At 33.8% G+C, this 12,494-nt stretch overlaps 1 long non-coding RNA gene across 1 annotated transcript; it reads left to right on the top strand.

Moving 5' to 3' along the window:
* The first annotated feature begins 9,664 nt into the window (after positions 1-9,664).
* LOC148127692 (uncharacterized) lies at positions 9,665-12,140 on the top strand. Its single transcript, XR_015744692.1, has 2 exons — positions 9,665-10,090; positions 11,400-12,140. It is a non-coding gene; the product is annotated as an uncharacterized LOC148127692 (long non-coding RNA).
* The last annotated feature ends 354 nt before the right edge of the window (positions 12,141-12,494 follow it).

Here is a 12,494-nt window from a genome sequence, read left to right as displayed (position 1 = left end):
CAAGAAAAACCAAAAGTACACATATAGACTGGGTGAAACCAGTCTCAATAGCAGTAACTGTGAGAGGGATCTTGGAGTCTTAGTGGACAACCAGCGAAATATGAGCCAGCAGTGTGCAGCAGCTGCCAAAAAAGCTAATGCAATCCTAAGCTGTATTAACAGAGGGATACAATCAAGATCAAGTGAGGTACTAATACCACTCTATAAAGCCTTAGTAAGACCATACCTAGAGAACTGCATCCAGTTTTGGTCACCACATTATAAAAAAGATGTTGAGGCTCTAGAAAATATAGAGAGCAACCAGGATGATTGGAGACTGGAGGCTAAAACATACAATGAACAGTTGCAGGAACTGGGCTTGGCTAGTCTAGTAAAGAGAAGGACCAGGGGAGACATGGACTAGATGACCTACAAGGCCCCTTCCAAGTCGGATTGTCTGATTATCTGGTGATAGTTATGGTAGCTCTGTGCCATTGGAAAAGTCTAGATTTTAGACAAAATTTGAATTTATCTTCATGGTAACGTTTTACAATTACTGTTCACTAATTATCTTACAAAACAAATGATTCTTATAAAAATTCTCATCAGCAATTTCTTCATTATGTGTTAGATTTTTACCCCTTTCCTACAGGAACTCAAGGATTCACCCCTCAAAAAGCAACACCACCTGAAGTTCATTCTTTGAAGGAGATGGTTTAGAAAAGTGAAATATAAATAAACCTGATTAAATAGATTGGGCTAAAATGGTGGGGCTTCATTTTTTTAAAATTTTGTTAATTGCTTACAAGATAATAGGTATAGTAAAAACATAGTTATGAATACATGGATACATATAAGAAAAAATATAAAAGAAACAATAGGACAGGGACGGTAGGCACGTTGGTGCGCTTATGCACGTCCCCTACAGACCTCTTAGGAAAGGGGTGAGGTCAATAGTAGACAGTCTAAGGTTAAAGTTTTTGGGGTTTGGAGAAGAAACTACAGAGTATTCCAGACATTGACCACTCTGTTGCTGAAGTTGTATTTCCTGCAATCAAGTTGGATGTGATTAACCTTGAGTTTGTATCTATTGTTTGCTCCTGTGTTGTTATGGTTGAAGCTGAACTATTCATTGACAAGTAGGACATTGCAATTTATGATTTTATATACTATACTTAGATCGGACCGAAGGTGGTGTGGTTCTAGATTTTCTAGGTCTAGAATTTCAAGTCTGGTGGCATAAGGTATTCTGCAACGAGTAGAGGAGTGGAGAACTCTTCTTGTGAAATATTTCTGGACTTTCTCAACTGTGTTAATATCAGGTATGTAATGTGGGTTCCAGACTGATGAGCTGTATTCGAGTATTGGTCTAGCAAATGTTTTGTATGCTCTAGTTATTAGTGTAATATTACCAGAGAAAAAGCTACATAAGATTAGGTTAACAACTCTTAATACCTTTTTGGCTATGTAGTTACAGTGGGCTCTAGTATTTCTCCTTCTGTTCTGCAATAGACTTAACAACATGCTTTTTGTGATAATTTAAAGGAATGAAATGGATGCATTAAGGTCTGGAAAGCTTTTTATGTCTTAATTCCCACCAAAACAAAGAGTAAAACATTCAAATCTGAGGATTGAAATGGGGTGCTGAAGCACCTCACTTAGTATACAGTAGATTGCCCAACCTGGGAGTGGTCCAAAGTCATCTAGTGTTCAATTTACTGAATGTTGTTATGTTTGGGGATCTGTCTATGTATTTTGTGCTTTCTCTTTTTGGATGCTGGGGTTTTTTCTTTTTAAAATGATTAATAAAATGAAATAAAGTATTTATTGTATTTTTAAAAGTGTCTAATCATGTTCATAGGCTTGAATTATGGGATGTTTTGCACAATAACAAAGATTGCAGAATGCCGTAAGAGTATGGTGGAAGTTTAGCATGCATGAGAATTGAATGCTTGGCTGGAAGTTCAGCTGAGCAAATAGAAAACAAGCATGTTTTCCCCTTGGTTGTTTGAATATATTTATGGATAAATGAATAATTAATTATGTTGGTGCTGTTAGTGATGAGATGGTCGAAACATAAATGCAGGGATAGTTTAGGTGCTAAATTACTCATGCACGAATACAAAACTGAGTAACAAAAATGAGTAAAAAAACTGAGTATCCAGTCTTCATATGAATCAGTTGAGAGGAAGATGGAGAAAAATGAAGTTGGATAGCACTAAATAAGATCCTTTAAAAAGAGGTGTAAGAAAGCACTGATTAGTACAGTACACTGGAAATAAGAATAGTTTGCAAGAAACAAAAGGTAATGAGAGGTACAGGAAGTTACAGTGCTATAAACTAGTTTTAGATTTATTTTGTGTCTAGTTTCTTTTGGTTATCACATCTTAATCTATGTATGTGTCTTGCATAATATTGTTTATCCTGAAAGGGAATTGTATAATGGGTGTATGGTTATGTACTGTTTGCTTAGCATCTATAAAATCAAATAACAGTATACGCCGCTTGATAAAAATTGCTGATCCTTGTTACAATTTCCCCTTGAATGGGAATTCTTTTAGCTTACTTACCTCAGTTAGTTGTAAATTGTCTTTCCCACCTTTTTCAGCTCTACTGTTTTCTTCCAAAGTACTCTTACCTCCAGATTGAATCAAGGTAATTTTAAATTGTGACCAGGTATACAAGGGGGTAAAGTTTTACTTAAAGCATCTGCAGTCTTTGTCAGCCTTATTTTGACAAAGGCTTTGTTCAGTTCAAATGAGGTTTCCCCTAGATCTGGATGGCTCCCATTCTGCTATTATTAGAAAACCTGTGAAGACTTGGCTCTTCACCCAGACCTTAAGTGAGAGAGAATGAGATAGCTTGCTTCATTCCATCTGGTCTATTGCACTTGATGCCTTTAATCTTTATTTTTAATGTTTTACTGCTGTTATTGAAATTTGTCTGTGGTGTGTGCCTCCCAAAGTCATTAAATTTAATAAATAATAATTATTACTACTGCTGGTAATCTGCCAAAGAGAGTTAGAGTGAAAGCAATAGGAACAAGCATCTGTGCAAGCAGCAGGAAATTGGCAAGGCTTCTGTTTTCTTCCACAGAATAGAGACAATGTCTGATAAAAAAAATATCTGTTGGAACTGTAGAGTGGCATGCTGGTTGAAGAATGATATTCATTCATACTTGCCTGAATGAAGAGATGTAATAAGATCCCTTCTGAAATAATTCTAATGGCTCTTGTTCAGATATTTTGAAGCAATTGGGGCTTGATTCTGATTCTTGTGTAGTTTCTATCTATTCTAGATTATATTGGCCTGCCTGATGTTATCTGAAATAAATCTTGCCATTTTATTTGACTTTATCTAAACCATTTATCAGTAATCTATAACAGCTTAAACATTACTACTTGTTTCTGTAAAGAAAACAGAAAATAATAGTCACAGTTTCAGATCCCAAGAATATTGTACAAAATAATTTATAATTATCTCGCATTTTTTGGTCATTTCTGTTGTTTTACTATGTTTCTGGGTTGTTAACGCTTCATCAGCCATATACATTCAGATAGACAAAGGATTTCAAACTTAATTTATTGCTGGGGCTTTTATAAAGTAAAATTTCAAAATGCTACACAAAGGATAACACCAATGAAGGCAGAGCTTGCTAACCTTCAGTGTGTCAATTATTGTGGTAATTTTCATAGCCCCTGTTTTGCTAGTGGTTGCATTGAAAAGATTACCTGTGCTACACATGTCTGCACAATTACAAACACTAAAGCCTTCAAAAGGCTATTATATGTCTAATGTACTTATATACTGGTATGACATTGCAGCTGAGTGCTACTTTCAGAGACGGGATTATTTGCCCAGTATTCTATATACATTTCTCCTGACTAAAGAAAGCATTGAACTAGTAACCTCTAATGAAATATGAGGAATCTTAAAATTTCCAAGGATCTCTAAAAAAAAATGAAATTTAATGTTTCTGTTTTAAATAAGATGGTGCCATCCAGCAAATAAAAGTCAGGGGGACATTTGAGCATAACTTTTGTTTGCTAGGCACAAAAATAAAGCCCAAGAGTACATTGACACCAATATTGAAACCAAAGAACTGGGCCTGTATAATGACACAAATGCCATGATAAAATAGAGAGACATCATTATCTTGGCAGCTGCAAAATCAAGGGAATCAGGTAAGTAAAAGGAAGTTTGAAAAATATTACTTCTAAACCAGTACTGTAAGGTACAAGATAAAAAGATAAAAAGCTGCAGCTGGGTGATTAGAGTTGCAAAAGCTGGTTTTATAATTGTGAGCCTAATTGCAGAAGTGTGGGTTGACATGAAATAAAATAGCATATGAAAATGCTTGCTATGAAATGGAACAGAAAGTGAGTTGCTTCCTCATATTTTCGCAGTGCAGAGTATTGACAAGCCTTCTCCGAGTTGTATGAAGGCTGTCCAGCCTTCAAGGCAGGTTCTAATTATGTTTAAATTTGTAATAGTCTCAGATCTAAACCATCTGCTCTCAATTTATCTGCATTAGTCAATGGACAATATAAGAAACATCAAATATATGAAGTGAGGCTCAGGTTTGGATCCAATCAGAAAACAAGTTGAAACAATCTGCTTTCTGAAATCTGCTTTTTTTAAACTCTACTTAAATTTATCTTCAAGAGCTATATAATTCTGCCATCTCCCAGTAATTAAATTTGGCAGCCATCTTAAAAATAAATGGAAATAAACAAGTTTTACTCTAACATCTGTGATTGTTTGCATTGCCAAGAGCAATAGTACATAGTTTTCCCTTCTCCATTTTTTCCTCACAGGTACTATGGGAAGCTGGTTCAATATAGATGGTTACTGGCCCAAAGTCACCCAGTCCATGCCCATGACTGAGGGAGAAACTGAACCTCTCTCTTGAGCCAATCCAACATCTTAACTCTTACACCATACTGGAAAAATCCTTATATACCATAGGTATTGCAGAAAATAGTTTGTGCAATCAATAACATTAATATTGAACCAATTATAACATTTGTATTACAGTTTTGATTTTTTAACACTCATCCCTGATTATAACCTAGAAAGAACAAATGTATTTAAACACTATAATATTGTCATTCAAAATAAGTGAATAGCAATTGAACGGAGTGCTATGACATATGAGTTTCTGCACAGCTGAGAAAAATGCCTTCAGGACACTATTCATTTTCAGTTTTGAGTATATGACTTTTCCCCCAAAATTTTTTTAATATACTCAGCTAAATATATTTTAACCTGAAATGTGAAGTATCTCTGTTATTTCATCCCACCCCAAATAAAATATATTATACAATTTGAGGAAGTTATTCAAGATTTGAAATGTCAGGAAAGGTCCTTCAGAGTGATAGAAAAGTAGTTCTATAAAAAAATCTGCATAATTGAGTTGCTTAACTTAAAAGGACTTAATCTTGAAATAAATTGAGCAGCATGGTATAATTAAATGCTGCCTGGGCAATAAGCAGATAAATGGTGGCTATGGCTGAAAAACCTATGTTCATTTTTTTTTAAAAAACTTTTTTTACATATATTAATCATGACCATTACAATTATAAATTACATTTGCAGATGTTCAGCAATCTTCATCTGCTCATCTGAATGTTCACGAGGGTAGTTGAAGTATAAACCAAAGAAAGGCTCATATTTTATAGCATAATGGTGCATTTGTATATTTATCAGACCTGTCTAGTTGTAATGGGAACAACCAAAGATTACTATCATGATCAAGGATGATTTGTATCTTCTTTACATTGAATATAAAACTCATATGTTCCTCTGAACAAACGTTTATAACCTTCAGCAGGGAATTCTGCACCAAACCACACCAAAATAAGGGAGTAGATAATTATGTTGCAATTTGAAGAAATGAATATAAAAAAATGTTTTAAGACCATGTCCACCTCTTCCTAAAAAGTTCTTCAAATCTCTTATTCTGTTGAAATTTGGCTAATACTTACATGTTCTGCATAAGGAGGATAAATGTTTCTATGAAATTATTTGGGGATATGGGAAAGAAAAAAATTCATTCCTACCTCATTTCCATCTGGGATTTATTGATTAAATTTATATGCCATCAATTTCATTTCAACTCATGATGGCACATAACTCATATTGGGCAAATGATCTTATTCCATTTTCGGTGAATAGAAAGAAACCTGATCTGAATAGTGACTAAAATATATATGTAATTATTGCTAAAAAAAACCCCACCATTCATAACGTTCTTTATTTTATAAATCATCATTTATAGGTACTTTAATATTTTGATTATAATGTATTGATTTAAAACGTGGTATTGGATGGATCATTTCAACTGATCAACTGAGAAGATTGATTTTGCATCAGAGTTAAGGAAAGCAGAGGTTTGGCATTCTACCTGATATTCCTGCAACTGATATACAAGAATAGACTGAAATGTGTGGACCTTTCTAAAGAAGCAGGTAGACTTTCATGATAAAGCGCCATGCTTCTAAAATTTTTAGAAATTGGCTGTTATTTTAAAAAAAAACTATTGATAATGAATTATCAGAGAATGTGAACAAAATTCAGGTACTGGCACAAGTCACTATCTGCAGTTGTGACTTCAACTTAAGTTTGGCGAGATTTGCGTTAAATCCATTAAACTTAACAGGGATGGAATCAGTGTTGGAAGAAGTCATCTACGACTTTGAATCTAATCCATAAATTAGGAATTCAGATTAAAGCATCTTGGACCAATGGTTGCCTAGCCTTGTTCCACTGTTGAACTGTTCTTACAATTAGGACCTGAGTTTGTTTTTGTTATTTTGACATTCAGCCAGAATCTGTCCTCCTACAGAGGCATTGTTTTGTGTCCTGAAACAAGAATCAACCTTATTTAATCTTCTCAATGGAATATTCTACTACTTATTTGTAAAGGATTATAGCCCTCCCCTCAGTTGGTCTTTTCTCCAGGGTAAACAAATACAGTACTGCTACTTCAGTCCCTCTGAAAAGGACTTATTTTCTAGCCCAATTATTTCATTTCAACCTGTTTCATTTTTTATCCAAATCTCTCTTAAAGAATGTTGCCCAAAACTGATGCAGTATGAGGCTCGATGTTGAATCATTGCAGTAAACTATTCTGGTATTTACCGTATTTACCAGACTATAGAGCACATCGGAATATAAGCCACACCCACTAAATTTTAAAAAAAAAATTTTTTTACACATATTAGCTGCACCAGACTATAAACTGCAGATATATACGTTGTGAAATGAGATATTTACACAGAAAGAGAAGAATGCTCTTCGCATGCGGCCAGACGTCTCCAATGTCTCACCATTGATTCATTAACGCCAAGGTTACGTGCAGCAGCTCTATTTCCTTCCTGGATAGACAGGTCAATTGCTTTCAACTTAAAAGCTGCATCACATGCTTTTCTTCATGTACTTTCCATGATGAGGGTGTGAAAAATATTTTGCATTCGTGCATGTTGTGCTGCTTGTGTTGAGTGCACCAAACACTACCGGTAGCGTTGTCTTCTTTGCATTGACCTCTTGCATCTGTCATGTTTTTGCAGCCCCTGATGGCAGTTAGTGAAGAAAAATCTATAGATAAGCTGCACTGTTGTACAAGCCGCAGGGTTCAAAGCGTGGGGAAAAAGTAGCGGCTTATAGTCTGGTAAATACGGTACATTGATCTTGTTTAGCAGCCACATCACATTGTTGGCTCATACCTTTTTCACACGTATTACCAGATACCAGATATCTCCTGTCCTTTATCTTCACATTTGATAGTTGTTTTCTAGGTAAAAACCCTTGTCCTTATCTTTGTTAGATTTAATTATGTTACTTTCAGTTTGTTTTTCCAACATATCAGGATCACTTTGAATTTTATGTTTCTTTTCTAGATATTAGGTGTCCCATCCCATTTTTAGCCAGTACAAATATATTAAATATTTAAATATATATTCTACCTCTTCATCTAAATCAGACATGAAAATGTTTTTTCAGTATTTTACATCTGCCCATGCACACTGGCTCATGTGCACACATGCACACACAGAGTTTTGAGAGAGAAATACTTTAATGAAAATATTGAAGGACCTTGAAGAGTAGGACCAGGATTGATCCTTCGGGCATCTCTTTCCAATTTGATGAACAACCACTGAAGATATACCATAAAAGTGATTTTCAGACCAGCTGTATCAAATTGTCAAGTCATCATGACCATATTTAATAGAATCTCTGAACAGCAAGTCATGAAGTATTTTGTTAAATGCTTTACTAAAGTCATGGACTGTTTTTATAGAATTCCCATAATCTATTAAGAAAAATACTACATAAAAAGGTAAGTTAATTCAATATGATTTTCTGTTGATAAATTCATCCCAACCTTGTAATTAACTCTGTATTCTCACACTGCTTATAGAGCAATATCAATATGATCTGATTAGAATCTTTCTATCTTTTTGAAGATGGAGACATTTGTTCCAGTTTGAGAGAGCAAAAATTGGCATTTTACCAATTTTTGCACTTTTCTTTAAAACAAATTTACACTAAAGGTTCACCCAGACTCTTAGTTCCTTCATTATTTGGTCCTGAAGATTTAAACACATTTAAAATAAAAAGATACAAGTACTCCTCAGATTATGACCATTTGTTTAGCATTTAATTACAATGGTGCTAAATAAGTGGTACTTAAAATTGGTCCTCAATGGTCTGGCCATTGCAGCAATCCTCACAATCATGTGATCAACTAGCACATACTTACACTAGTTGCAGCACCCTGTGATCATGTGTTTATCATCTGCAACCTTCCCTGCTGGCTTCCCGTAGATAAAGTCAATGTTAAAGCTGGCAGGGAAGGTTGCAAGTCACACCCACCCAAAGCAGTTCCCCACTCACACATGCCCGGACTCTTTGCATGGGATTCACATCTCTCGTTTAATAACCTGCATAGTCCTGGAGTTATGACAGTAAACAGCACTGCCATGATTTTCATTACTAAGGAATGCAGTTATGTGTTGCTGCACTTGTTATAACCCAAAGACTACCTATATCCACTGACTGTTCATTTTGATCTCAAGCTTCCATCCTGCCCTTCATCCTGTTCTTCACAATTTCTTGGTGGAACATTGAGTTTCTTGTTAGAAAAAAATGAAGCAAAGTACTAAGTGGGTGGGTTTTTTTTTTTGGCAAGATCGAATTTGGGTCAGTCACCTGGACCAGAGGTTTATTGTTCCTAGCTTTCAGACTCGTGCTAGAATCCATCTTCAGGGAATATTTTTTTCCCAAAGATGAAAATAGTATTTTTCAAAGCCAAACATAACATTTAATCATTCACATTACTGCAAGGCAGATACTCCAAAGCCCCATTAACTGAACATCCTTGCCTATTAATGACAAGAGATCAAAACCATTTCACATGTATTACTACATTTTAAACTCTATTGGGATATCAGGTCCTTTTATGTTTTGCCCGTAATATGTATATTTCCAAGAAGATCAAACAATTTCTATGTGAATCATGTAGAAGATATCAAGCCATTTACCACTTGCACAGTAATTTCTATGTTGCCACAATGAAAATAATTGGTTACATAAATGACTACTTTAGATTTATCACATATTAGCTATCTTGTTTTTAAATGACATATATTTTACTTCCTAATCTGAAGTATTTTAGATTTACACTTGCACAGATACTACAATAATATATATTACATATCTATGTTTTATTTTGTCTTTGTTATGCTAGTGTTTTATTTCTATTTGAATTTAATTTAGTATTGTGTTTTTTTTAAATTTGCTGGTCCTTGACCATATAGATTATTATATAACAGATGTTGGAGCAATTAAAATCTCCCCTTGTTATGACATCATGCACTTTTTGAAAAGTTTGTTTGGGAAATCACTATCCACACCTTTTCCTTGGTTGAGAGGTAATCTACATGATCTTTTAACAATAGATTAATCAATTATACAGATAGTGATATCATGTACGTTAAAACTTCTCTGCTATTCTATTTCCCAGGTTAATTTATACTCATGAGACTTCCTGCTCATCCCAATCAAGTATCAGTCCTGATTCCACTTAACTTTTCTGAGAACAGCTAAGGTGGGCTCGGTACTGTCACCTGCTATGGCAGACCAAAGTTTAGAACACTAAGAAAACTTTCTGCTAAAATACATTAGTTTTTGTAATTTGCTATTTCCATGTAATTTTTACAAGATTATGTGTTTTCCATGGTTAATTTCAATCTAAATAGAAATATGATTTTGATCATGAAGTTATATTGAAAAATATTTAATTTATATAAAGTGTTTTAGAATGTCAAAACAACTTAGGTTTTGAAATCTGTAACTACATATCTGATATAGGACTTTATTCTTTAACACTTCTAAATCTTTTAATTTTCTGTTTTCATTATCAATCAACACAGAATAGATAATTCCATGCCACAAGTCACCATAATTTATAATCACTTCTTTATCTTCCAAAGGAAGAGTTAATTTACTTTTGAAATAGAATTTTATGTTATTCTCATTAGTGTGGTTTACCAGAACTACTGCATTCATAAACTATTTAAAAGATATGTTGCAAAAAATAGAATTGTTTTATAAAGAAAAATATTTTTTGTTTGTAGTTTCATCATATAATTAAATTATATACATTGCACTGATATAAAATGGACAAATGCTTGCCTTTGTGAACTTACAACTTAAAGAAATTTATAAACCTCTCTAAGTTTATAATCTTATAATAACTGAAAGGAACAAGTAGTTGCTTTTTAAAAAATCCAGACTAAAATTTACCCTGAATGGATGGGAAAAAAAGAAACATTTCTTCACTAGGATAAAACCACTACTGCCATTTTAAAAAAGGTGAAATTGAACAATGGTGTGTATTTGCAATTGAATGTTAGTTAAAACTCATGTGGCTAAAATATAGGAATTGACATAAGGTTTTATTGACATAAAAATACATATTTAATGAATAAAAATCTTAGTGCAAATTTGTTAGTTTTATCACCAAAGTGATTGCATTAACTACACTGGTAATATTCATTGAAAATACTGCCGAAGTAGTAATTCTATAAGTACACCAGAAGGAGAAATTGATTCTTTGTAAAGTTGCCAGCTCCAGAGAAATAGATGGTTTTCAATATAATTATCACCCCTAAATTTTGCAATAAAATGCCACAAGATTCTTTGGTTTTTTTTCCAGATTTGTAAACCAGTTTTGGTTTCCTATAATTTTATTAAGTTCAGGTTGGCAAACAATATTCTTAATTGCAAAATAAATAAATCAACAACTCGTACTTAAATCATGACTAGGCCCAGCTTATGTTTTTTTCTCTTTTTTGTTTAACTAAAGTCACTATTGTCTATAATTAGCTATTTCCCTCTTTTCCTTTGTTCTATAGAATGACCCAGAATATCTTTTGGGCTTCCTTTCACATGAGGTTAAGTAGGAAATACAAGTTGGAGAAAAAACATTTTTATCAGATAAAACCCAGAGGTAAATGCTTTTGCTGTAGAACCTTACTAAATGTATTTGTAAATATAATTGTAAAATGTTTTCTGAGTTGGAAAAATGTAGTTCATAAGAACTTCTACTTGTTTTCTTTGGCCCCGAAAGGGGGATGTAGCATTACTCTATATTGCCTGAGCACAATGAAACTTTGCATCCTTAATTCTTTCATGCTGCCAGGAAAATCCCAAAGTGTATTGAATAAAAAGACACAATTCATTACCCAATTCCAAAAAAGTTTGGGTATTAAAGATCATGAACAATTGCCTTTGCTAACTCTTGACAAATGCTTCAGTGAACTAGGAGCAAAACCACTTCCACCCCTTTTTAGTACTGAATGGGACCTGCCTGGAATGGAAAATAGTCATCACTCTAAAATGCTTTATGTCCTTATGTGAAATGTCATTCTCACAACACTTCCTTAAACCTATGGAGGAATGCAGAGATGACCTTGGAGAAAATATGCACTAATCATTAATAAAGCATGACTAAGCCCAGGAAAACAGGAAAGCATGAGAAAGAAACTCAACCTTGCCCTGAATTGACTTTTTAGTCTAAGACTAAGAAAGGGAAATACTGTCAGGCTTCCTAAAGTGTTGTTATAGCCTTATGTCAATAAAGTTTATTTCTAACATTTTGGTGTTATCTGTTCCCTGACCTGGCTTGCCTCATATGGCTGACAAAATCAGATTATTATTACCATTTCTGAGATAGCTGAGAACAAAAAAGTACATATCAGAATAAAGTTACACAGGTTTTCAGATCGTTTGATAGGTTTAATATTTTAAGTCTTAACTTCTACTTAATTGTTGGAGAAATAATATTGTCTTACACTCACTAGTCCCCCAATTTCACTATCCATGAAGCAATAGTATAATGCTTTCCTTCCCCAGTACTATTTCAGATATTTAGTTTACACAAGAATATTTAGGATAATTCAAAAGTTTTAGTTGGAAACATTGCTCAAAGAGATTGGTACCACCAAAAC

This window comes from Pseudonaja textilis, chromosome 1 (assembly GCF_049901715.1).
Source record: "Pseudonaja textilis isolate UNSWEBS1 chromosome 1, rPseTex1.2, whole genome shotgun sequence".
Taxonomy (NCBI): Eukaryota; Metazoa; Chordata; class Lepidosauria; order Squamata; family Elapidae; genus Pseudonaja; species Pseudonaja textilis.
Note: the sequence above shows the minus strand (reverse complement) of the source record. Positions and strands in the feature narration are given on the sequence as shown.